The sequence below is a fragment of the Vicugna pacos genome, chromosome 31 (genome assembly GCF_048564905.1).
Source record: "Vicugna pacos chromosome 31, VicPac4, whole genome shotgun sequence".
Classification (NCBI taxonomy): Eukaryota; Metazoa; Chordata; class Mammalia; order Artiodactyla; family Camelidae; genus Vicugna; species Vicugna pacos.
In genome coordinates this window covers 11872474-11884963 of record NC_133017.1, presented here as the reverse complement: position 1 = coordinate 11884963, position 12490 = coordinate 11872474, and positions in this window count along the sequence as shown.

Genomic DNA, 12490 nt, shown 5'->3' with positions numbered 1-12490 from the left:
GGACGTTTCTCAGCTGTGTCCCCTATACTTTTCCTCTCACCCACCACTGCTTACCAGTTCCATTTGTTCACAAAATTGTCAGTGTCACTAGCCCTTGTTATAACTAACATTTTATTAAATATGACATAATCCAGTAAAATAAAACTGTAAAAGGAAAGGGGTTCTTCTCTCAATGAAAAGCCAAGTGGAACCTAAGAAAAATCAATGGAACTGAAGTGGTAAAAAATGCTATTATCTGGGGGGAGGCTGGCACAGCTCCATGATAGAGTGCATGTCTAGCATGCACGAGGTCCTGGGTTCAATCCCCAGTACTTTCATTAAAATAAATAAATAAGAAACTAATTACCTCCTCCCAAAAAAGAATAAAAAATAAATAGAAAAAACTTTTTAATGTGAAATTGTTAAAAAAAAAAAGCTAAAAAAAATTGAAAAAAAAAGCTATTATTTGATGCCTGGTGGAGACCATTGTGGCAGTTACACTGCTTTAAAAAAAGCAAAACCATTCTTTTGAAAAAAAAAAAAAGCTATAACCAAACAAATCATGCTGCCAAGGTGCAGAGAGGGCAGGGCTGTATCCCTGGACCATCCTCTGTGCCCCCCCGTCCCAGTGCTGCAATGCAGGGCGTTAACTCTGCTTCAGCACCCACCTTTCTGTTAGCCTCCACTGGCCAAGCTGTCTGTGACTCACCTGGATGAGAGACATATTTCAACTATTCCCTCAAAAATACGCTGAACGGCTCTGAGGGCCTCCAGCCTCACCTAATTTTCCATAAAAGAAACAGATCTCTGGGGCAAAGGGTACAGTACGTGCCTAGCATGCACAGGGTCCTGGGTTCAACCCCTAGTACCTCCACTTAAATAAACAAACAAACAAACAACCCTAATGACCTCCCCAGGCTTGAGGAATCAGAGTTTCTTCATGAGTCTGCTCAGGGAAAGAAAGCAGCTCACGCTTGGTCATTTTTTGACGTCTGCATTCACAGAGCCCTTCCATTTCTAACAGAATTTGTGTCTTTGCTTTCTATTTTATTTCCTCTAGTCTTAATTCAGAGGCCAGGAATTCTCTTTTTAACCTCAAAAATTTACCAACTATGACAATTCCAAATATATCGAGTATAAAATTAACGCCAACTTCATTTACTGAGAAGGCTGTGTGGTGGGGGTGGTATGTGTATTATGTTTGGGGTTCAAATTTGAATTTTGGTGAGTGTTGTTCTGATAGTTTTGGGGTTTGCAGGGTTTCCCAGGGAAATGATTTTTTTTTAATTTTTTAATTTGTGGTTTGTTTGCTTGTTTGTATATTGGGGGATGGTAATTAGGTTTATTTATTTTATTTTTAGAGGAGATACTGGGGATTGAACCCAGGACCTCACACATGCTAAGCACACACTCTACCACTGAGATCCCACCCACCAGGAAAATGATTTCTGTATAATTACGCTTATGAAAAAAAGTCTTAAAACACCTCAGATTAACAATCATAGATCCAGTTATTTCTGAAACAGGAGAAACTTGTTCTCCCTATATTTGGGGGAAAAGTGACCCAAAGGAACCCTGGTGAGTCCACACGACAAGAGGGAGCTTTGTCCTGCCTCCTCCATCCCTTCGGGTAACACACATGCACACACTAACAGGCAAAAAAAGAGAAAACACAGAAGAAGAAAAATGCTAATAACTGCCCACCTACCAGAGCAGCTAGGGAAACAACTGCGTTGTGGGGCTTGTCACGGAAAGAACAGGAAGGCAGCCAGCCCCATGGGACCAGGATGAGAAAGCCAAGGGGAGCGGATGTCCAGCCAGGAGCCCCAGCACTGACGAAACCACAGCGACAACACCGAGGGGTGTTAAGACTGAGACGCTGAATTCATTGACTAAATCATGCTGACGGATGCCCTGGTGGCTGTGCCAGGAGCCACAGACCCGAGCCACACTCCCTGCCCTCCAGGAGCCCACCGTCAAGGACGGAGGAGGACACAGTGAACACAGAGCGGACAGGAGCAAGTGCACAACCCCTTGCAGCCAGCAAGGGACGCTTCCTCCACCTCTGGTTTGGAGATAGTGTCCCCTAAAACTCATGTGCCACAGCCCCGACCTCCAATAGTATGGTGTCCAGAGAGGGTCCTTTGGGAGGTGACCAGAGTGGGATGAGTCAGGAGGGTGGGGCCCTCGTGACGGGTAGTGCCCTGGTGAGGAACGACCCCAGAGACTTGCTCCCTCCTCTCCCTGAGACAGGAGAAGGCAGACGTCTGCAAGCCAGGAAGACAGCCCTCTCCAGAAATCAACATGCTGGCACCTTGGTCTTGGACTTGCAGCCTCCAGAACTGTGAAAACACAAGTTCCCACTGTTCAAGCCACCCAGTGTACGGCACTTTGTTATGGCTAAGCTGGTTAAGCTGGCTAAGCTGTTACGGCTGAGCTGGCCAAGACTGAGCATTCTTTAAAAATTAGAAACACAAACACGGGAGGGAGCTAGAAAAGAATATTCTGAAGAGAGAAGAAAAATTATTACCAAGTAGGCAAATAAAGGAATAGGGTACTGTGAATGAAGGAGGAGCGCTGTGTGACAGGGAAGAGCCCCGGACTCCCTATGAGGAGCCGTTGCACGCTCACAGACCTCTGAGATCCAAGGAGAGGACATCTCGTTGGTTGGTTACATTCCACACAGAAGCACGAGGCTGCCCCAAAGAGAATCAGGAGAAAATGAGAACACATGCTGCCTCCCCAGAGGGAGGGTGTAAGACGCAGACCCAGACAGCCCAGGCCCCCGTGCTGCACCTCTGGGAGACAGCGACACAGTCACACGGGACACCCTGCCCAAGCGTCACTCACCCATCCCCGCCTCCCCGCACCTGCCAATGGAAATCAGCGAGCGTCTCTAAGCACTCTGAAGCTCAGCCTAGGACAGGAGGACCCAGAGCACAACTGCTGGTCTTTTCAGCTCTGTCACTTGATGACGTGGCCGTAGGAAAGAGGAACCAGGGCGGGAAGGGAGCAATGGTCTACATACACACGCACGATACTGAAGGAAAAGAGTCTGGCTTTCCGAACTCTGGTCTATAAAACGGTAACGCATCTCTGATAAAAGACTTGGCACATCTTATACAAACTGAAAGATGTATTTGTCCGGAGACTCAAAAATCTCATCTAGGAACTCAAAGGAGATTTTAATGAGAAGACGGAGAAACATTTTTTTTTAATGAAAATAAGGAGACTTTAATGAGGAGACCTGGGACTTGTGCTCAGACAATTCAGCTCCAGGGTCTGCACTCCCCTGAGCTGTAGAGGAATACAGGGCCTGGTCAGTAACAGAGTGAGACCACAGGGCCATTTTAGAAAACCCAGAGTTCAAAGAGAATCGTTGTCAAGACTAATGCCAGAAATCCATGAAGTTTTCTTTTTTCAGAGAAATTACAGGCACTTCGCCGTATTGTGCTTGGCTTTATTGCACTTGGCAGATACTGCGGAGGTCTTTGATAATTCGAAGATCCTTAGCAACCCTATGTCGAGAAAGTCTACCAGCATCACTTTTCCAACAGCATTTGCCCACTTCCTGTCTCTGTGTCACATTTTAGTAATTCTTGCAATGTATCCAACGTTTTCATTATTAGTATGTGTATTATGGTATCTGTGATGAGTGATCTTTGATGTGACTATGATGACTCACTGTTGAGCATTTTTTAGCAATGAAGTGTAATTAATGTATGTACGTTGTTGTTTTAGACGGAACACTATTGCACACTTAACAGACTACAGTGTAGGGTAAACGTAAGTCTTATTTTTTTTTTTTACTTGAAATATAGTTAGTACAACATATCCATTTCTGGTGCACAGCATAATGTCCCAGCCATGCGTATATTCATACGTATATTCATCTTCATCATCTTTTTCATTAAAGGTTATTACAAAGATATTGAATATAATTCCTTAAATGTAAGTTTTATACGCACTGGGGAACCAGCAAGTTCATATGATTCAGTCTTTATTTTGACACTCACTTTCGTGCGGCACCTGGAACTGGACCCACAGAATCTCCACGGTCCTCCTGTACTAAGCCCATGCAGTCTAGTGCAGAGCATTTATCTGGGATCAGGAACACAAAGGAGCTGAACTCATGATGAACTGCCATGGCTTGAGAAGACTGCTCAAAACCACAAATCCTGACTCCACAGTCTGGAGAGGTTTCAGATAACAGTACTCGTGATGTCTGAGGGCTGCCTCAGGTTGTCCAGACCTCCCCTGATGCCACAGAGACCACCCCTGGCCATTCCCAGCTGGAACCTGCAGCCAAGAGCAATTCCAGCACATGGCACACTGGTGAAAGGCCAGGGGTAGAAGTGGAAAAGCCCAGGAGCCTACTTCTTTGTTCTCCAAACTCACGAGGAGACAACAGGACTGCAGCCTGCGAGTCACAGTCACGCATGTACATAGTTTGCTCCCAGTCCTCTTACCTCCATGCACTTTCTTTGATCATCCTCTGCAAATTCTCTCCAGCCTGCCACACTCCCCCATGCATGTTACTGGCCATCCTCGTCTCTGGGAGTCTGTTCCTGGCACCCTCATCTAACAGCTCCCTGCTTACACTTGTCTGTCCGAGGCCCATCCAGCCCTCAAACCCACTTTCAAATTGTCTCCCAATGAAGTCTTATCTGACATTTGTGGAAGTGATTCTCCTGCCTACAGACTTAATCAAAGTGGGGGTTGAGCCCATCTGACTCTGTGGCTGACATCGACCTTTAATTATGTGCCTCAGACGGCAGTTGTAAAAATTCAATGCGATGGTTACAATGACTTATGTAAACTGTTTAGCACAGTTTGTGTCATATAGGAAAGGTTCAGCGTTAGCTGTCATTACGATTATTTCTGATTTTTTATCATTAGTATATTATTTTATGCTATTATTAAACTCTGATATTCTATTTAATTTCATCATATGTATCCTTGGTCTTTCCAACAAAGCAAAGGCAACGTTATATCTAGTTTGCCCAAAACTCCCAAAATTGCTAACATTGTACTGAGCACAGTGTATTGCTAATAAATACTTAGATCATTAAAAACGGGCACTAAAATTATTAACAAGTGCTGCCTTTTTACACTCTTCAATTTCTGAACCACGTTTGGGTAGTAAAACAGGTGGGACTATTCTTACCAAAGATTTACAGTATAAAATAGTTGTTAAAAATCGTTGTCAAGGCAATAAACTGTCATTCCAATAAATAACTAGACGGTCTTGACCCCAAGATCTCAAGTGAGCTGTAAATTCTAGGGAGAAGATGGTTATCGCCAACCATCAGTCTGCAGTCCTGTGTCCACAGCAGTTTCAGAGGGCTGGTGTTGGCTCACAAATGTCCTTATCAGGTGGAGTTCAGAAGATTCTAAAGCCCCAAGGAGGCAGACACAGTCAACAATGCGCACATTTGTGTCTTAGAAATATCATTCTTAGATGAGCAGCTTAGAAGACATGAGTGGCATGTGAGGGATGAAGCAAGGACTGTGTCAGAGGCTGCTTCCATAGCCCCAAGAGGATGCTGAAGACCTGATCTGAAGCACTGCAAGGGAGGACCCCGATGTTCAAAAGGGCTCATCCCTCCCCATGGTTTTCCCGGTGCTGGCCCCTCTGTGCTCAGCCTCCCTTCCTGAAGCACTCCAGTCTTTGGATTCTGTAAAAGCGGGGGATTCTACCACTGTGGGGGTAACATGTCTCCTATCACAGATCTCACAGCTTTCCTCACATTTACAAATTAATCTCTCACCCCTAGAGTTCGCTGACATTACTCAAAGCACAATTCGGCAGTCTGAGAATTTCCATCTGATCTCGTCTCTCTCTACATTTTCATACTAGACTTCTCCTTACTTTTCATTTATTCTTTCCCCAAAGGCAAGATGAAAACTGAACTTATAAATAAATATACAAGGAAAATATTCCATTCTGCTAGTAATCAAACAACCTGAGGTATCATGATTTGGTTGTTTAGGAAAAAGACCATTATTTTCCAAATGGAAACCAATTACTTCCAAAGGTGAGGTAAAGCTGGTAAGCTCATAACTGCTGAAGGCGGTGCAAATTGATATAAACATTTTGGAAAACAGGTCTGAAAAAGCTACTAGGAGCCACCCTTCTTCCTAAAAACATTAAGCATCATGCCCTTTGACCTTGTAATCCCACATGCAGAAAAGTATCCTTAAGAATTAATTAAGATGGAGGGGAAATAGTCACAGAATATGTTCACTGTGACATCATATAAAATAAGCAAAAATTGGGAGCAATTTTACTGGTTAGCTGAATAAGCTTACATTTTCTTTCTTTTAGAAACTAATACATCTTTAACTTAATATCTATATAAAACTTTTAAAGCACAAATGATCAAGACAAAGGAAACGTAAGCAAAAGCAGATGTGAAGTTAGCACACAAAATGTGTGAGCCCAAATGTGTGTGAGCCCAAGTGCAGTTGATTTTGCTGAAGGTGACACCACGCAATCAGAGACAAGAGAACAGCAGTGGAGAACAGGAGCCCTGTCCCAGGCAGTCTGCTCCCGAGATGGGGTGTTTAACCACTCCCTCTCCTGCCCCTCTGTTATATGCCCTTCAAACTGCTCACTGTCTGAAAACATGATGGCTCAGGGAGATTCTAGATGCCAGACAGAAATCCCCATATACCAAGGTGGAAGTACAAATTTTAAAACTTCCCTTGAAAGTAATATTTATCAACAGCCATATTGTTCAAGGCATCCAGTTTCGTTCTTCTGCCTGTGATTATCCAGATTTCCCAGCACCATTTATGGAAGAGACTAGTCTTTCCCAATTGAGTATTTTTGGCTACCTTGTCAAAAATTAGTTGACTGTAAATGAGGGGTTTATTTCTGAGCTCTTGATTCTGTTCCACTGGTCTGTGTTTTGATGCCAATACTGTACTGTTTTGACTACTGTAGCTTTGTAGTGTAGTTTGAAATCAGGTCATGTGATGCCTCCAGTTTTGTTCTTCTTTCTCAAGATTGCTATGGCTATTCAGGGTCTTTTGTGGTTGCATACACATTTTAGGATTTTTTTTTATATTTCCGTGAGAAATACTATTGGAATTTTGATAGGGGTTGCATTGAATCTATAGATGGCTTTGGGGACTCTGGGCATTTTAACAATATTAATTCTTCTGATCTATGAACACAGGACGTCTTTCCACTTTTCTGTGTCTTCTTCAACTCCTTTCATCACAGTCTTACAGTTTTCAGTGTAGAGACTTCACCTCTAGTGAAATGTATTCTTAAATATTTTGTTTTCAATGCTAGCATGAATGGGACTGTTTCCTTCATTTCTTTGTTGGCTATTTCATTGCTAACATATAGGAAGGCAACTGATTTCTGTATGTTTACTTTGTATCCTGCAGATGTACTGAATTCATTCTTAGGCCTAAGAGTTTTTGGTGGAGTCTTTAGGGTTTTCTACCTATGAGATCTCGTCACCTGCAAACAGACAATTTTATTTCTTTTTTCTTTTTTTCTTTTTTTTTTAATTTGGATCCCTTCTCTTTCTTGTTCTTGCCTCATTGCTCTGGCTAGGAATTCCAGTATCACATTAAATAGGAGTATTGAGAGTGGGGTCAGTTGTCTTGTTCCCGAACTTAGAGGAAAAGTTTTAACCTTTCACCGCTGAGTATGGTGTAGCTCTGGGCTTGTCACATATGGCCTTTTGATTTCTTCTTTGACTCACTGGTTGTTCAGTAGTGTTTTGCTTAACTTTCACGTGTCTGTAAATTTTCCAGCACTCCTTCGGTTGTTGGTTTCTAGTTTAATACCATTGTGGTCAGAAAAGATACCTGATATAATGTCTATCCTCTTGAATTTGAAACTTCTTTTTTGGCCAAAACCATGGTCTATTCTAAGTAAATGTCCATGTGCACTTGAGAAGAACGTGTGTTCTGCCCACTATTTTCATTGCTTTCTGACTGCTCGTAGGGCCTCTGTTTCTGGCTCCCCTTCTTGCTGTCTTTGTGATCTGATGACTTTTCATGGTAGTTTGCTTTGACTCCTCGATAATAATCTTATGTGCATCTAACATAGGCTTTACCTTTGCCGTTACTCTGAAGCTGACACAAAACACCTTACAATTATAACATCCTAGTTTAAGCTGGTAACTTCAAAAGCATGCAGAACTTTATGCTTATACTTCCTCCTCACATGTTGTCATTGATGGTACATTTTACATCTTTTTTATATTGTGTATCCAATAACAAATTATTGTTACTATGGCTTTTAAAACACATTTGTTTTTAACTTTTAAGCTAGAATTGTAAGCGAATTATGAACCACATTACAGTATTAGAGAATCTGACTCTGTCAGTATTTTTATCTTTACCAGAGAGTTTTACAGTCATGTATTTTTACAATGTCAATTGGCATCCTTTTATTTCCACCTAAAGAAGGCCCTTCCCCATTTCTTATAAGGCCGGTCTAGCAGGTGAAGAACTCCCTCAGCTTTTGTTTGTTCAAGAAAGTCTTTATCTGACACCCTGTCATTTCTGGAGGACACCTTTGCCAGGTACAGTATTCTCTATTTTGATGATCATGGTTTCTCTACAGCCTTCAGTGAGTTTCTGTCTTTAATAGAGATCAATGGCTATTTTTATGCATCTCCTTTGAAAACTCCAAATTGCACCCAAATTAAGTTCTTAGATCTCTAGTAAATGTGCTTCAACTGGCATATAAAATATTACTGTTAAAAACATAAGCAAATATGACATGATTTTCTTAATGTAAAATTCCTTAGGAGATATTTGAATAACGTATCTTAGAGTAAGTACTGATTCACAGAAAGGCAAGTAAATGGTAGGGTTTTTTCTTTTCAGTAAGGAGCAATGATTCCTTTCAAAGCTTTGACTCAAATATTTAAATGCAAATATAGGTATATAAATATACTATAAAAATTCTTTTTGAACTACTTGCCATAATGCCAAAAATAAAGGCATAACAATGTGGCACTGTAAAAAATTAAGAACCCATTTAAGAATGAGCAATAAAAATGCCAAATTTGAAATATTACATGAGGTGATTTTGAAAGTATTCTGTGTTTACATGGGGGGAAATGGGAATTGTAACTTCTCACACTGCATATAATAAGAAAAAATTCAAAACATTAACTTTCAGAACTGTAGTTTTGTCAGTAAGAATTTGGCTAGAAAGATTTCAGGTGCACTCTGCTAACATCAATGAGAGCACCTAGTTGACTCCACAATTCTGATTATCACATGGGTTCATTCACAGCCCACTTTACTCGATTTCATAGAGTAACATCATGCTTTTCTCTTTCAATATCACACCAGAAACACTACACACTGGTATTAAAGAGGTATTTGAAAGAGAAAAGCAAATAAGAACTATGGAGAGATAGCATCTCTCACACATTGTATTAGTAAATTTCCAAAAGTTTGACAAGCTACTTCCCCGGCAAGCCTTCAGGGAACAGGCACGTCCATACTTCGTGGGCAGAAATGCAAACTGGTACAACCTCTGTGGAGGGGAAGCTAGCAATGTCTAGTAGAATTACTTAGGCATTTATCCTTTGACCAAGAATCCCATTTCCAGGAATCCACCCCAAAGATAAAATGGCAAAAATATGAAATGATTTGATTTCAGCACTAGGCTAATCATGGGATTACTCCCATCAGCAAAAGACTGGAAATAACCCAACTGTCTAGTAGGAGGACTGAATAAACTACAGGACATCCACACAGCTAAAGCAGTGCAGCTACAAAATAGGGTGAAGAAGAACTACACATATGACAGTGAAAAAGCAAGATGCTAAAGAGTGTGCATAGGATAGTGGGTTTGCTTTAATAAGGGCAAAAATGCGAATGCAAATGTGAAGTCGCTCTATTTGCAAAATTAAATACTGTATTATAAACCAATATAAATGGTTACCTATAGAGAGAAAGAGGAAGTGGGGAGGAGAAGACAGGCAGATGGAAGGATTCTCTGAATATTCTGTGTTTATAGTCTTGATTTGAAGTTATACATGTATTTTATATACTAAACAAACAGAATAATAACTTCAGGAAAATCCCTAAACTTTGAAAACAGAAATGAATATACCTAACTCATGTCAAGCTGGTGACATAACTCTTAATATTTTGATTGCACAACCTTAGCAGAATAACCTGAGGGCAAATAAAGCTTCAGACCTGAAAAGATATCTTGAACTTCATTCTCAGAACTAATTTATATGTAATAGGATAAATCAAATGAGTAATTTTACTCATATTTTAGGAACCAGAATTTCCCATGTAAAAAGAAAAGATCTACAAGTATAAAATCAAAAAATGTAAGTAAAAGCCAGATTGTGATAAATTAGACATGGAAATATCAGTATTAACTCTTAATTTTTTTGAAAAATACATACTTTAATAATCAAATATTATGGATAATTTTTAAAATTCTTTTTTTTTACATTTTTTATTGATTCATAAACATTTTACAGTGTTGTGTCAAATTCCAGTGTTCAGCACAATTTTTCAGTCATTCATGGACATATACACACTCATTGTTACATTTTTTTCTCTGTGATTTATCATAACATTTTGTGTATATTTCCCTGTGCTATACAGTATAATCTTGTTTATCTATTCTACAATTTTGAAATCCCAGTCTATCCCTTCCCACCCTCTACCCCCCCCCCGGTAACCACAAGTCTGTATTCTCTGTCCATGAGTCTATTTCTGTCCTGTATTTATGCTTTGTTTTTGTTTGTTTGTTTGTTTTTGTTTTTTAGATTCCACATATGAGCGATCTCATACGGTATTTTTCTTTCTCTTTCTGGCTTACTTCACTTAGAATGACATTCTCTAGGAGGATCCATGTTGCTGCAAATGGCATTATGTTGTCGGTTTTTATGGCTGAGTAGTATTCCATTGTATAAATATACCACATCTTCTTTATCCAGTCTTGATACTTACCTGTATTGTTCAAATTTCCTTCAAAGAGTATATATATTTAATCATAAACCATGAAGAATATTATTTGCTGGGGAAAAAAAAACTGAATTCAGAACAAGCTGAAAGCAAAGATGATACAATGGCCATGAGTACTACTAACCCCAAATTCTAGTCTCTTAATACTACTTTCCATTAAAAGTAACCAGGACTAAACACAAAAGACCCCAAGTAGCCAAAACAATCTTGAGAAAGAACAGAGCTGGAGGCATCATGCTCCCTGACTTCAGGCTACACTACAAAGCTACAGTAACCAAAACAGTACGGTACTGGCATGAAAACAGACACATAGATCAATGAAACAGGATAAAGAGCCCAGAAATAAACCCATACTTATTTGGGCAGTTAATCTATAGCAAAGGAGGAAAGAATATATACAATTGGGAAAAGTTTCTTCAATAAATGGCGTCGGGAAAATTGGACCACTATATGCAAAACAATCAAACTGGACTACTTCTCACACCAAACACAAAAATAAATTCAAAACAGATCAAAGACTTAAGTGTAATACTATAAACCATTAAATTCCTAGAAGAAAATATAGGAAGTACATACTTTGACCAATCACTCCTAGTAATATTTTTTTGGATGTGTCTCCTCAGGCAAGGGAAACAAAAGGAAAAATAAATGGGACTACATCTGACTAAAAAGATTTGCACAGTAAACGAAACTATCAACAAAATTAGAAGGCAGCCTACTGAATGGGACAAGATATTTGCAAATGATATATTTGATAAGGGGTCAAAATCAAAAATACAGAAAGAACTCATACAACTCAATACCAAGGGAAAAAAATTCAGTTTTTAAAATGGGCAGAGAAAATCTACAAATAGTAAATGCTGAAGATGATATGGAGAAAAGAGAATCCTCCTACAATGCTGGTGGTAATGTAAATTGGTGTAGGCAAACTGGAAGCAACCTAAGTAGCTACTGATGAATGAATGAATAAGAAGATATGGCATGTATAAAAACATTCCCCGACATAAAACCTGACAATGTTCTCCTAGAGCAGTCTAGCAAGGCAACAGAAATAAAAGCAAAAATAAATAAACGGGACCTAATTAAACTTATGAGCTTTTGCACAGCAAAGGAAACCATAAGTAAAATAAAAAGACAACCTACAGAATGGGAGAAAATATTTGCAAATGATGCGACTGACAAGGGCTTAATTTCCAGAATATACAAATAGCTCATACAACTTAATAAGAAAAAGAACAAACAAACCAATCCAAAAATAGGCAGGAGACCTAAACAGACACTTCTCAAATGAAGATGCACAAATGGCCAATAGGCATATGAAAAAAATATGCTCATTATCACTAATTATCAGAGAAATGCAAATCAAAACTACAATGAGATATCACCTCACACCAGTCATTAAAAAGTCCACAAATGATAAATGCTGGATAGGGTGTGGAGAAAAGGGAACCCTCTTACACTGTTGATGGGAATGTAGTTTGGTGCAGCCATTATGGAAAACAGTATGGAGATTCCTTTAAAAACTAAAAATAGA